This window comes from Ambystoma mexicanum, chromosome 5q (assembly GCF_040938575.1).
Source record: "Ambystoma mexicanum isolate Mex_15411 chromosome 5q, UKY_AmexF1_1, whole genome shotgun sequence".
Lineage (NCBI taxonomy): Eukaryota > Metazoa > Chordata > Amphibia > Caudata > Ambystomatidae > Ambystoma > Ambystoma mexicanum.
In genome coordinates this window covers 1,253,852,965-1,253,865,090 of record NC_090933.1, presented here as the reverse complement: position 1 = coordinate 1,253,865,090, position 12,126 = coordinate 1,253,852,965, and the positions used below count along the sequence as shown (strand labels likewise).

Genomic DNA, 12,126 nt, shown 5'->3' with positions numbered 1-12,126 from the left:
AGGCCCAATGATGCGTGTAAGCTCTATTTGTAGAGGGATGCCTATTCCCTTGTATTGTAGCTGCTGCTTCTGCAGAAATGCTAGCCATAGTAAACCCAGCAATTCAACTTCCAAGCTGAGTATCTCCACTAAGATAATTCTTGTAGAGGAAACCCGCCAAACTGACACTTAAGGAGATTGCAAAAGAAGCATCAGTGGTCAGGAAGTTGACAGCCCCAGGAGAAGAGGAACCCACATCCTGGTGGACTAAAAGGGGGGCTTTGAAGGTCACCTTTGTTGCTTCCATTTGACTTTTGCTGACACCCTTGGAATCAAGGTGAAGGCATAAGAGAGGTCAAGCCAAACCAACGTCATGGCATTAATGCTTCATATTAGAGGATGTAGGAATTGAGAACAATAATTGGGGGCACCTGTGTTGTTCCTTGGGGCAAAAGGTGTAACTGGGATCCCCAAATCTCCTGCAAACCAACTCTAAAGCTCTGGGCTAGAGATGGTTTAGTGGATAATGGGGAAACTCCTGTTTCCCCTGTTAGCTTGTACATTCAACACCCCTTGTCCCTTCTATATGAACTGCATCTGACAACATCAGGTTGACCTCTGTCTCAGCTAGCAAAGCTGATCTTCAACTTGGCAGAGACCTGGTGCCCCCTTGCCTGTTTACATAGATCTTGGCCACTTTATTTATTTTGTCAATTGTATGGCGCGCTCAAAGCCCAAAGGCATCTCGGCGCATACAAACCTACACTAGGTTCCATAGACGGGATCTTGATAAGAACGGCGCCTGACGAGTTGCTGCCAATTCCCTCCAATTGGAAGACTGGTCTGTCTTTCAAAGTGGTGTGGCGGACCAGAAGAAGGACTCAGACTCTGTAATTACATAAGTGTTTTTATTTTGAAACTAGGGAGCTCCCTTTCTAGTAAACTGAAAGTAAAGGTGCTCTTCAGTTGTGAGGGTTCAGAAATGTGAGGCGGACAAGTAGGTTGAGCTTTCTTACAAGTAGATATTTTATTAAATAATAAAGATGAGACAAATGCCTATCCTTCCCTAACCTATCAAGGATTTCCCTACCTACCAAACTAAAACTAAAGGAAAGTGACCTAATGTCCAAAATGATCTGTCCCTCACACTTATACATACAACAAAATCATTCAGGAATTATTTGGTTAATTTAAACTTCAGAAAATAGCATATAAATTCAAACATACGTCATAAACCTAAATCCTTGTGGGTTGAATCCCTTTCCCCTGGATCAATTCAGGATATTTCAAACCAATGTTCAATGTCAGGAATGTTCTTTTCAATAGCCAAGTTCCATTGTTTAGTTTTCCACAACCTTCTGCTTGATAAACCAAAGAGACTTCTTCTTCACACAAGTTTTCAGTCTAGATATTATTCTTTCGCTGATAGTCGGATCACTTTTCATCTTCATAAGTAACACATTAGTCAGGATCTTTCATTCACAAAAATATATTGTAGTCAGGATGGTTATGCAACAGTTCGTCAATACACAGTAGAGCAATTGCCAAATTGTTTCCACCACAACCTTCTACCACACTCATAGTACTTAAATTCATCATATTCCTGGCCCACTCGCCTGCCAGTACTAACCACTATATTTCCCTTTCCTGGTTTACGCGCCTGCCAGGATAAAAACTCCTACCACTACTATCTGTACTTCGTGGTGAGATTTGTTCCAAACGTTCCTTAATGAGGAACGTTGAACCAACAACTGCTTATTGATTAAGTCTTTGACTTGCGATACTTTGGGTTTACAACTTCTTCCACAATTATAAGTTTCCACAATGACAATGATTCTCAAATTGATTTGTTTGCCACCGGCAATGCAGGTTATATTTCTCTCCCCCTTGATCCTCTCTACAAGGAGGGCCTTTCTCCTTCAATCTCTGATTCCATTTTACAAAACCTATTGGATGTTGGCAATATGGCTTACAGCTTTTTACCACGTTTTGTCTTATGTTGGGATTGCTACTTTCAAATAGTCCTGAAAGTCTTTGGCTTTGATAATGCAGATTTGAATATCCCCACCTTCTTTAGGAACCTTGTATCCCCTTTGTTGGCTTTGTTAATGTGGGTTACTGACATTTCTCATTAGGAAAATAGCATTCACTTTGCCCAAGCCAAAAGGGAGCAATAATTAAGCAATGTGGGTTGCAATATTGTCTTATTCAACCTTTCTCACTAGGAGAGTTGTGCCCAATTTGCTTTGATTTGAAAGTTTTTTTTTTTTTTTTTTTTTTTGTTTTTTCGCAGCGCCCCAGGGTCACCTAGATCAGGCAAACTTACTGGTAAGTGCTGGCGGCTCCTTCTGACTCACTGCTTCTGTTTCTGGCCTTGTTGGGACTTCTTTCACGTTTGACAGCTCCGGTCAGCTTCCTACTGCCCACACAGCCTGTCAATGGAGCTTTTTCTGCTCCACACACGCGCCGGTGAAAGGCATACACTAGGGCGATATGCAGGACACAGAGAGCTTCTCTCGCCCTCAAGACAGCCGAGCTCTTCACTGCTTCCCGCTGCACGTTCTCTGCATTTTCTAAGGATGCCGACCTCTGCCAGTTTCAGTACAGCTTCCCGCTCTCAGCAAAGCGGCGGCACACGTTTCTGCTGCATCTTGCTGCTTCTGCTACTCTCTAATGGCCCGCACCTGAAAGGCCTTCAAATGTTTAAAGGTCCCGCTCAGGTGTGGGTCATTACAACCCCTAGGCCGTTCATGATCGTTTAGTAACTCTGTACTCCTCTTCCTCGTCTCAGTACTAAGCGAGCAATATGGGACTTGAAGTCCACAATGTTCTTGTACATTTTACTTTATTTAATCCACTCTGTTTGAATGGTTTACAAAATGTATCTTCAGGGGAAGCTTTCAGAGGAAACACTAGTTTGTTCCTGGCTCTATGATTCAAACTCAATGCGGAATCATAGCCACTAGAAGCAGTAGAGTATAAATACTGCGTCTTTCCTGACGAAGTCACCACATTCCCTTGAAAGCCTTCTCCTCACATGTGATCCTCCCGTACAATATCACCCCCAGGGTTCGGATCAGATAGCGGTTGACTTTCCCGCGCCACATGGGAGGAGAATTTAAGCTGGGATTCTGTGATGACTCCACAGGATTCATCGCACTGTCCTCTTAACAAAAATCAGTCTTGCGTCTAAAAATCTCATTTCTTTCTACCCTTACCACTGCCATCCAGTTTGACTCCAAGAAGCAACAACAAAAACAATAGTAGCAAAGAAAAATTCTCTTGTTATTCTTAAAGACGAATGTTCATAATTCTTTAACTCAAATGGTTTCTCAGCAGGTTTCACATTTCTTAAAAGTTCTAAAAGTTCTAACAGTTCTTGATATTCCTCTTCCTTTGGGGTTCTCTCCTCCCTGATCTGACATTAAGTAAACCAGTGTCTGTCAATGTCTGATTTATGTTGCTGAACTCTTTTGGTTTGTGTCCTCTATTGTGTTTACAAGAGTCCTCCAGATCCAGGTCTCCTCCTTTACTTAAGCGCTTGTTTGGCCACTGCCACCCTATATGCTTTGGGTTTCTCAGGCTCCTATAACCCACCACTTGTGTAATTGTCCCATTTTCAGGAGTTTGTTGCCGTGTTCTCCAAGTACCCTGCTACCTGTCAGTGTCGGGTTTGCTCTGTGGGAATGACATCCTCCCCTCGTCAAAGCTCTGGCTTTGGTTCACTTGTTGCTTTTTATCCGCTTTCAAGCTTTCTCGTAGGCATTCCATTCATATAGCCTACACCACCCTGCATGGTACAGATGATTCGATCCTCCTCGGTTGTCTGGTCTCAGCGTTGGAGTCCAGGCCACGGTGGTCGGTCAAAATACCGAAAATAAAATCTCGAATTACAAAAAGCCCAAAATAAAAATCTCGAGAAAAAAAAAATATCGAATTTTTTATTTATTTATTTGTGTGTTTTTGGGGTCAGGTAAGTAAAAAAAAAGGGGAAAATAAAAAAAATGAAAAAAGAGGGTTTGGGGGAACCCCCCCCCCCCATTTTGAAAAAAAAACGCATTGAAAAAAAAATGCAATATTTTTTTTTCGAAATTTTACTTTTCGAGATTTTGACTATAAACCCCAGACCACACTACAATCTCGGCATGGTCACACCACCAGCTGAGTCAGCATCTCTGTCTCGGTTGCCGAAGCGGATTCTCCATGTCTCTGCACACCGGTCCTCCAGCATTTCTCGCACATCCTCCAGCTGCACCAAGCTACAGCCGGCTCTGCGGTACTGTTTGGCTGTGCCCCTCTGGGATGTTCTACGCCTCTGCGTAGTATTCTCTTTTTCCGTTGTTACGAAGTTTTCCTTACTTTTATGTATATCATCAAAGAAAAAAGGGGTGCGTCGTTTCCCTTTGACTTTGGACTTATTGTCAGGATCCAGAATTACCTGAAGCCAAGGGGACTGAAGAAATTACCAGGAGAATTAAAAAAAGAAGTAACATTTTTTCCAATTCCCATGTTGGCAGACCATGTACAGGAAGTTCCTTACCAGAATAGGAGTCCTTGTCCCCAAGAGCGGAGACACTCCCAGTGAGGTTCCACCTGCCCAGACCCCTACGGAGGGTCTTGCTGAGCAGGCTCTCCGCCTTGGCCCCAAAGGGGATGGCTCTCTGCTTGGGAGAAGGGATGAATAGTTCAGATTCATCACAGCGATCGTATGCCTTGTACTGTGAAGGCATCATCAAGCAAGACACATCCAAAAGAATGTCAGGATGGAAAAGGGCCTAACTTGCCCTATACTAAGGTGGGATTTCCCTACCTAAATAGAACTAAGGAAAGTCTGAGTTAAAGAGCTCAACTTAAGAATCTGTGTCCAAATATATACTTGCCCTCACAAATAAATATATACAATATGTAGGGGTGTCAAAGTCAACAGAAACAGTGTTCAACTTAAAGTTCTGAGATTCTTCCAGCTCACAGCTTGGTTACAGCTCCCTTCCCCAAGCATAAAACAGTTCCACAAAGCTACTCAGTCTCAACCAAGATTCGGGTACCCTTCCCCAACCTTCAAGCACAATAGTTCAAACACAAAGGAAGTTCTCACTCCAGCACAATGTCTCAAATGTCGAGGGGTCCCTTCCCAAGGACTAACATCGTTCAAACCACAATTCAAAAAGGAAAGTATCTTTTGTCTTCTTAATTTTGATTTCCACATTTCAATTATTTCTTCTTGCAGATATTTCTTTGTGTAGCTTTCACTCAAGTTGGTATCAATATTTCTTTGTTATTTAAATGTTAAAGTTCCACTGTAAACAAGTTTCAACACCCTTGTTTTGTTTCATACTTTGAAGTTGCATTCACTCCAGAGCTCCACATAGTGTTGGTTAAGATTATATTCTTTGAAATTGTATGCTTTACGAAATTCAACATGTAGGAATTTGCTTATTGTTGATATTCCGTTCTCTTTTAGATTCACAAAGTCTTAGTTTTCCTTGTTTATAAAGTTTTGTACAGATTTGATTTGTAGTTCAATTTCACTTTATCAATGTTTCACTATTTGTTTGTTTCATTGACTTGCCTGGTGTTAAAAGACCTTTTGAAAGCATGTTTCTTGACACACACGACCACTCCGATACAAAGTATTCTTCATATTTTGGTAATTAACAACAAAAGGATGGCAGACGTTCGAAAACATGCTTAATTGAGACACGCGACCTCTCTGATGCAAAGTATTTCTGATTAACAGACTTCACAAGCTCGCTCACTGGGTTTCACTTTCATTTGAAACTCACTGCTCGCTTTGACAGGCTGCAGCGCGGATCACACAGCCTTCCATATTCAGTGTCAGGGCTCCACTGCCCCTCAGACACTCCGGTGTTGCTCCTACAACATTGGGGCACGAGCACCTCGAGTAGAAAGAAAGGAGATAGCCTTCCTGGATTTGCAGCTTTCACACTGGCTACACTTCCATGAACCACCTTTCTCTGTGGTTCTCAGCGTCCTGCTTCCATCTGGTTCCACACTGCTTGAGCCAGCCTCCTTGCTGCTTCTGCTCTTTCTCCTCACATGCCCTGTCTTTGTGTTGCTGTCTTCTCCCTTTTATACATCTGCAGCCCTCCAACAGGTTGCAGGTGTGCTTCAATTAAGTTTGCCTGACCCTGGTTAAGTCGACATGCCTGACCCTCACAGGTCATAATGGGCATCTTCCTCATCCCAGTACCAGAGTGATAAGAGCATAGTCTTCGTTGCTCTTGGTTGCCTCTTCTTCATCCCAGTACTGTCAAATATCAATTGGAGAGAAATTAGGGGAACAGCCCATGACAATGGGGAAAAGGTTGATTTTATCATTACTAAGGAAAGGGGGATACCATGTCTCGCTCGAGGGTACCCCACTTCCAGTCCCCAAGGACCCTTCACCCTGGTGATCCTCCCTTGCTTCTCTACCCCCCCACCCCCCACCTCCGGTCGGGATTCAATAGTGACCTGCGCAGAGGATCCAAGGGGGTTATGAGTGACACTACCCTCGGGTTTCTCACATTACTTGCTGGTCGCCAATGTTTGCCGCCCTCTCCAAATGACTAGCATCCATTCTTACAGTAATGGGAAGTGGGGGATCCATGGGAATAACCGTATATAGATTCACTGGTACAAACAAACGAGACAGCTCTTTCCTGATATCTGGGCAAACTGGGATCATTTCCTCGAACCATTTAGAGTGTGAGGACCAATAAGAGAGAACGTAGTGGGGGGGTCGTGGTCTGTCCAGGGCTTGCTGAAGATGTAAACCGCTGTTGCTCCCATTGCAGTTCGGAAATTAATTGGCATATCCACCCTCAGACTAATGAAACAGATAACCTGCGGACGGGCCGCTTTTGGATGACTGTCCATTTGATAGTCACCTTTCTCTATCAAGCGCCTCACCTTGCGGCTCTTATAATGGATGTTGCTTGACATAAACTACAAGAGCGGGGTGGAAAACTGCAGTGGACAGTTCCCAGAGTGCTGGGGGGAGATGTACAGGGGGGTTAAACACTGGCTGTTTTCCCAAAAGGTTCTCAGAGTTTGGAGAAGCACTAATCTTGCACCCTGCAAAACCACACATTTGTTAGCTCAGAGCTGATGAGCAGTGAGCCACGAGCATGGGGGGTTGGAGAGGTGGACCCCTGGCCTGGTCTCCTTAGAAGTGGCAACCTCTTAGCGCCAAGATGCTTCGGTGTGCGTGCGCTCTACAAATGTAATTAACCTAACATAACCCCATAGCTCTTCAGATCTGGGAGTGAGTGCCTTGAGCTCCTGGTGCTTTGGTTCTGGTGCTGTGTTGCAGCAGATGATTGTTGGCTCTGGGGTATTGAGTGCTTGCCCGGAGTCCACTGCAGTGCCGAATTGGTACAATCTCTATCTACTCCCACCCAGATGGGCCCTCATGTGCTGCCTTCACAGGACCTTTGTGACTCGCTGTCCTCCTTCTTCCACACTAAGATCAAGGTCATTACCGAAAATATCTGTGGTGGGCCGGGTCAGCCAGCTGCTACTGCTACTCCTGATATCCCACTTCCACATAACTCTATTTGGTCCACTTTTCATATTTTCTCTGACCAAGACATACTTGCGGCTATCCACTGCCTCAAATCAGCCTCTCCAGCTGATGCTATTCCTCTGGCTCTCCTAAAGGAAATTTCGGGCGACTTGATTTCCCAAATCACTACACCACTTAACACCTTGTTCTGTAAGGGTGTTAGTGCTAACACTCTGAAGCACGCCCTGCTGTTCCCTCTGCTTAAGAAACCCTCCCTGGACCCTGTAGTGCTTTCCAACCTTCGTCGTATCTCTCCTGCCTTTTCTTATGAAGGTACTGGAGACTTTGGTCTCGCCCCTTCTCTCTACCTTTCTGGAATCTTCTGGGTTTTTCGACTCCTTCCAATCTGGTTTTCAGCCTGGGAGGGTTCAGCCTGGGAGGGGCACAGAATCAGTCCTGAACTGTGCTGGATGACCTCGCCCGCCTGGTGGATCAGGTTGATGTCGGAGCAGTTTTACACTGTTAGATCTTTCGTCTGCTTTCGACATGGTTGATCACTCCACCCTGATCTCCCGTCTATCTGCAGCTGGTCTTTCTGACCAAGCTCTGGGGTGGTTCTCTGCCTTCCTGGCTGATTGTTCTCAATCAGTTTCTCTTCCTCCTTTCCGTTCCAAACCAGTATTGCTATCCTGCAGAGTCCCTCAGGGATCAGCTCTTTCACCTATACTATATAACATTTATATTAGGCCTCTTCTGCTCCTTATCTCATCCTATGGGTTCTAATACTATTCCTATGCCGACGACACACTTGGTCCGCCTGGATCTCACCCAATCTGATACGGCGGCGCGGTTTAGGAGGTTTCTTGAGGACCTGGAATCCTGGACGGCGACCAACTGGTTAAAGTTAAACGGCAACAAAACTGAGGTTCTTGTCGTTGGAACCACCTCCCCTTTCTTTTTGGAAAACTGATTTCTGGCCTGTCTCCCTTGGCCCTTTCCCTCTGCCATCCTCCTCAGTTAATAATTTGGGGTTAAAAGTCTCCTCATCCCTCTCAATGGATGAGCATGTGGCGGCTGTCTGTAAAGCCGGTCACTTTAAACTACGAATCCTTCAAAAAGTTCTTCCTTTTATTCCGGTAAAGTGTCAAGCTCCTATGGTGGCTGCGCTTGTCCTGAGCGCAGTGGACTACTGCAACTCACTTTACTTAGCTCAGCCATTTTTTCCCATCAATCGGCTTCAGTTACTTCAGAATTGCCGCTGCCAGGTCCATTCTCCACCCTCCTTTTGGAGCCCATATGTCTCCTCTGCTTAGACCACTCCACTGGCTGCCTATTGAGAAAAGGATTATTTTCAAATTCATGTGCATTGTTCATCGTGCCTCCTATGGTCTGGGGGCAGTATATCTACAGGCTAAATTCATGCGTTCTGTTCCTGCTCGCTGTCTCCGATCCCAGTCTGCCCTCCGGGTTTCTGTCCCTCGTATTAGACTATCCCGTAAGGGCAGTCGTGCTTTCTCGGTGGTCGCTGCAAAGCCTTGGCATGCTCTCCCTCATTCTCTCTGTGCGACTGTTGAACATCTCATTTTCCGCCGGTCCTTGAAAACTCTTTCTCTATAAAAATTGCTGTCTCCTTGCTGCCAGCGCCAAGATGCCCTTGGGCGAACGTGCGCTTATCAAGTTTCTGTAACATAACATAGATTCGATGGCCCACTCTTAATCCTCCTGGCGCAGGTGTGGAGGTACTCTCATGTGGGAAGGGGCTCCTTTACCTTCTCGCAACCTGAGGAACAGAGCGCTCCAGGGGAGGTTGAAGAGGGCCAATCAGCTGCTGGCTATGGGTTTAGCAAGCTGGATGACCTAACCCTGCAGCCTGTATGCCTCTTCAGGAGAATCTCTTGCTGAAGATCACATTGGTAAGTCGTGGGCCCAAATTACACATCCATGTTAACATTGAAGCCTTAACCTCTTAGAGGCCTTTAGCAGTGACTAAATCAACCTGCTGAAGACAACCATGTTTAAGAATATAGTTGCGAAATATGGGAGATTGTAATGCAGAGTGGACACACTGCTTCCATGGCCGTTGATGCAAGGATGTCTCTGCCTGCCTGGTTTCGGGGCTTTTCAGTGCATGACTGGTGAGATCAGGATTTGTTTTGCAGTTGTTTCAACTGTGCAGTATTTGAAACTTTTTACATTTCTTATATGTGTAGCAATTAGACATTCATGAATGCCTTTTGTGAATAAAAGGCTGTAAAAAGCAATTTTATAGTTTAACCGAGTGTTTGTGTGCATAATTGCCCCTCAGTGTGTAAGATTTCTTCATTTCTGTGTGCTGGAGCTGTGAAATATTTTTCGTGCACTTCTTAAGCAAAAAAAAGACCTACTGGCCACATCAGAATTCTTCTAGAAGCCAGATCTGAGCAAGCACAGTGGTGAACTAGGAAGGAGCATAGATCACAGCATATTTTCTCCATTAATTGGCACACAGAATTGAGGCAAATAATACACCAATTGCTGTGTTAGCTTTGTGAATAAGGGGTCAGGTTTAGTCCGCTCCAGAAATTAGGAAGACCCAACTGAACGGCCTATTTCACTCCTCCCCCCCCCATATATTTGATTTTGAACATAGACAAACGCTCACGCCAACTGTTTCAATAACCAACTTCATGTTCAAGTTTATAATACATTTTTCCCCTTCCCCTCCCCGCAAAAAATTCCCTTCTCCCTGGCAACTTATTATATTTTCAACAATCATTGTATACCATGGGGGTTACACAGATGTGTACATAGTCAGCATTCATTGATTGAAAAAACTGGTTGTATAAAACCTGAGATCAACATTTCATAAGGCAGTTCTCTTATCAGGCCGCATGTATTGCGAGTGTCCCAGGTTTTGTCTCAGTTTGAGTAACTGAGCCATCAAGTCAAACAAATTAAGAGTGCAAATCCTCTAAGGTTAAGTTACTGCTCTGTAATCTGACAACAGGAAATGAAGTAAATGTCACCATTTAGCAATGTAAGCGTTCCCGGTTTATAGTCGGATCCAAGGTAAGTTTTTCCAAAACTAGCAAGTGCCACAGCTTGCTCTGGATTACACCACATAACCCCATAATCGGTTTAGTCGCTAACAATGTTGTAACAATTTTCCCTGTGTTAATGGTAAAAGTTCAAGCAATGTTACACCTGGATCCCATGAGAATTTACCATCTACGATTGATGAAATTAAATTAATAACTTCACTCTAGAATCCCTTCAGTTTGGGACATTCCGACCATATATGTAGCAGAGTGAAGTTGAGTGTTCTGGTGATTTGGAAGCTGCTTTCATTGTATTCCTTGTTTGACAGACCGGAGTCTGTTTTCACTTTTCTTGCCTGCCTACAAGAACCTCCTGCCTAGCAGAGCCTCGGCGGAGTGAGGTTGAGTCTTCTGGTGTTCGGGTGGTGAGGCAGCGCAGGCAAAAAATCCTTGGCATGTGTGATTTGGTCCCCGGTGTAATTTCTGTTTTATTACCTTCGGCGGGAGATTGAAACCGCCCTATGACCAGTGCGGACTCCAATCTCACGATGGAGAGTGCGGCTCCCGACGCGGTAGAGTTACCGGGTCCCGCACTCAACAGCAGGTAAGGCATGCAGTTAAAACTGTCTCTACTAACATCAGCAAACGTTGCAATAATGCCACAAATGGAAACCTACACAAACTTAAAAGCCCAATGGCGCCGCCCCGCTGTTCCCCCCACCCACCGCTTCCTCAGCGGTAAGTCAGGTGCTGACCAGGCGTGCAGTTCAGAGCCTGTCCTCCAACGAGGATTGGGTGAGGGATGGAGTGATAACCCGTAAAGGAGGCGATCTGAGTGGGGGTTTGGAACTCCTGGTTGATGCCCTGCGAAATGTATAGAATGACCAAAATTGCGTGGAATCGCTCACCCCCCCCCCCCCACGAGGAACTGCTAGTCCTCAACGCTGGGACTGAGGGGAGGATGTGTATGTCAGAGGACTTTTACGATCCGAACAATGGCCAGATGAGGTATCTGAAATGTTGGAGGGTGCCCAACTTCCACTTATGATGGGCCCGCAATCCAGACTGATGGTAGAGGCCGCCGTAGGCAATCATCGGACTCCTGATGGTCGAACGGCTTTGGCTGCCCATGAGCAACCCTGAGCTCAAGTTCGAGGATGAATAGTCGCCCCTCTGTGGAGACCGAAAAGGCTCTGGTGGTGTCTCAAAAAGGCCCAGGAACGGTGTGGAGAAGCTCCGGCGCCTCAACGAGGAGCAGTCTGACCATACCGATGGCCCATATAAATACTCTGATATTAATGGCCTAAATAATCCCTGCAACGCCACTCTGGCGGCACAACTATCTAAGGACCTCGGTGCCCTCATGAGAAAAAATCAACCTACAGAAAAGGAAATGTCTTTCCACAATACTTCAAGGCATTGAGGAGCTGAATGGCGCCCTGCCTCCCGCAAAATGCTCTACGCCACTCTCCCAATGTGCTAATCTGGAAGATCAGAGGAGATCTTTTGGGGGAAAGTGTACGCAGAAGATAAATAAAGACATCTTCAAGACCCCTGTAATGGGGGGAGTTATGGAGGGTCATTGTAGAAACATTGAGGCTGGTTTAAGAGTTGAGCCTATAT

At 45.3% G+C, this 12,126-nt stretch overlaps 1 protein-coding gene across 3 annotated transcripts in view; it reads left to right on the top strand.

Annotated features, from left to right (window-relative positions):
* Positions 1–12,126, top strand: part of LOC138497986 (ubiquitin carboxyl-terminal hydrolase CYLD-like) — a 1,189,455-nt gene that overhangs the window by 48,555 nt on the left and 1,128,774 nt on the right. The window contains exon 1 of one of the 3 annotated variants that reach the window (XM_069621758.1): positions 2,288–2,307. The exons of the other annotated variants lie outside the window; for them this stretch is intronic. The gene's annotated coding sequence lies outside the window, so the exon portion shown is untranslated. Of the gene's footprint in view, positions 1–2,287; positions 2,308–12,126 lie in introns of those variants that run through there. 3 annotated transcript variants of the gene reach the window in all.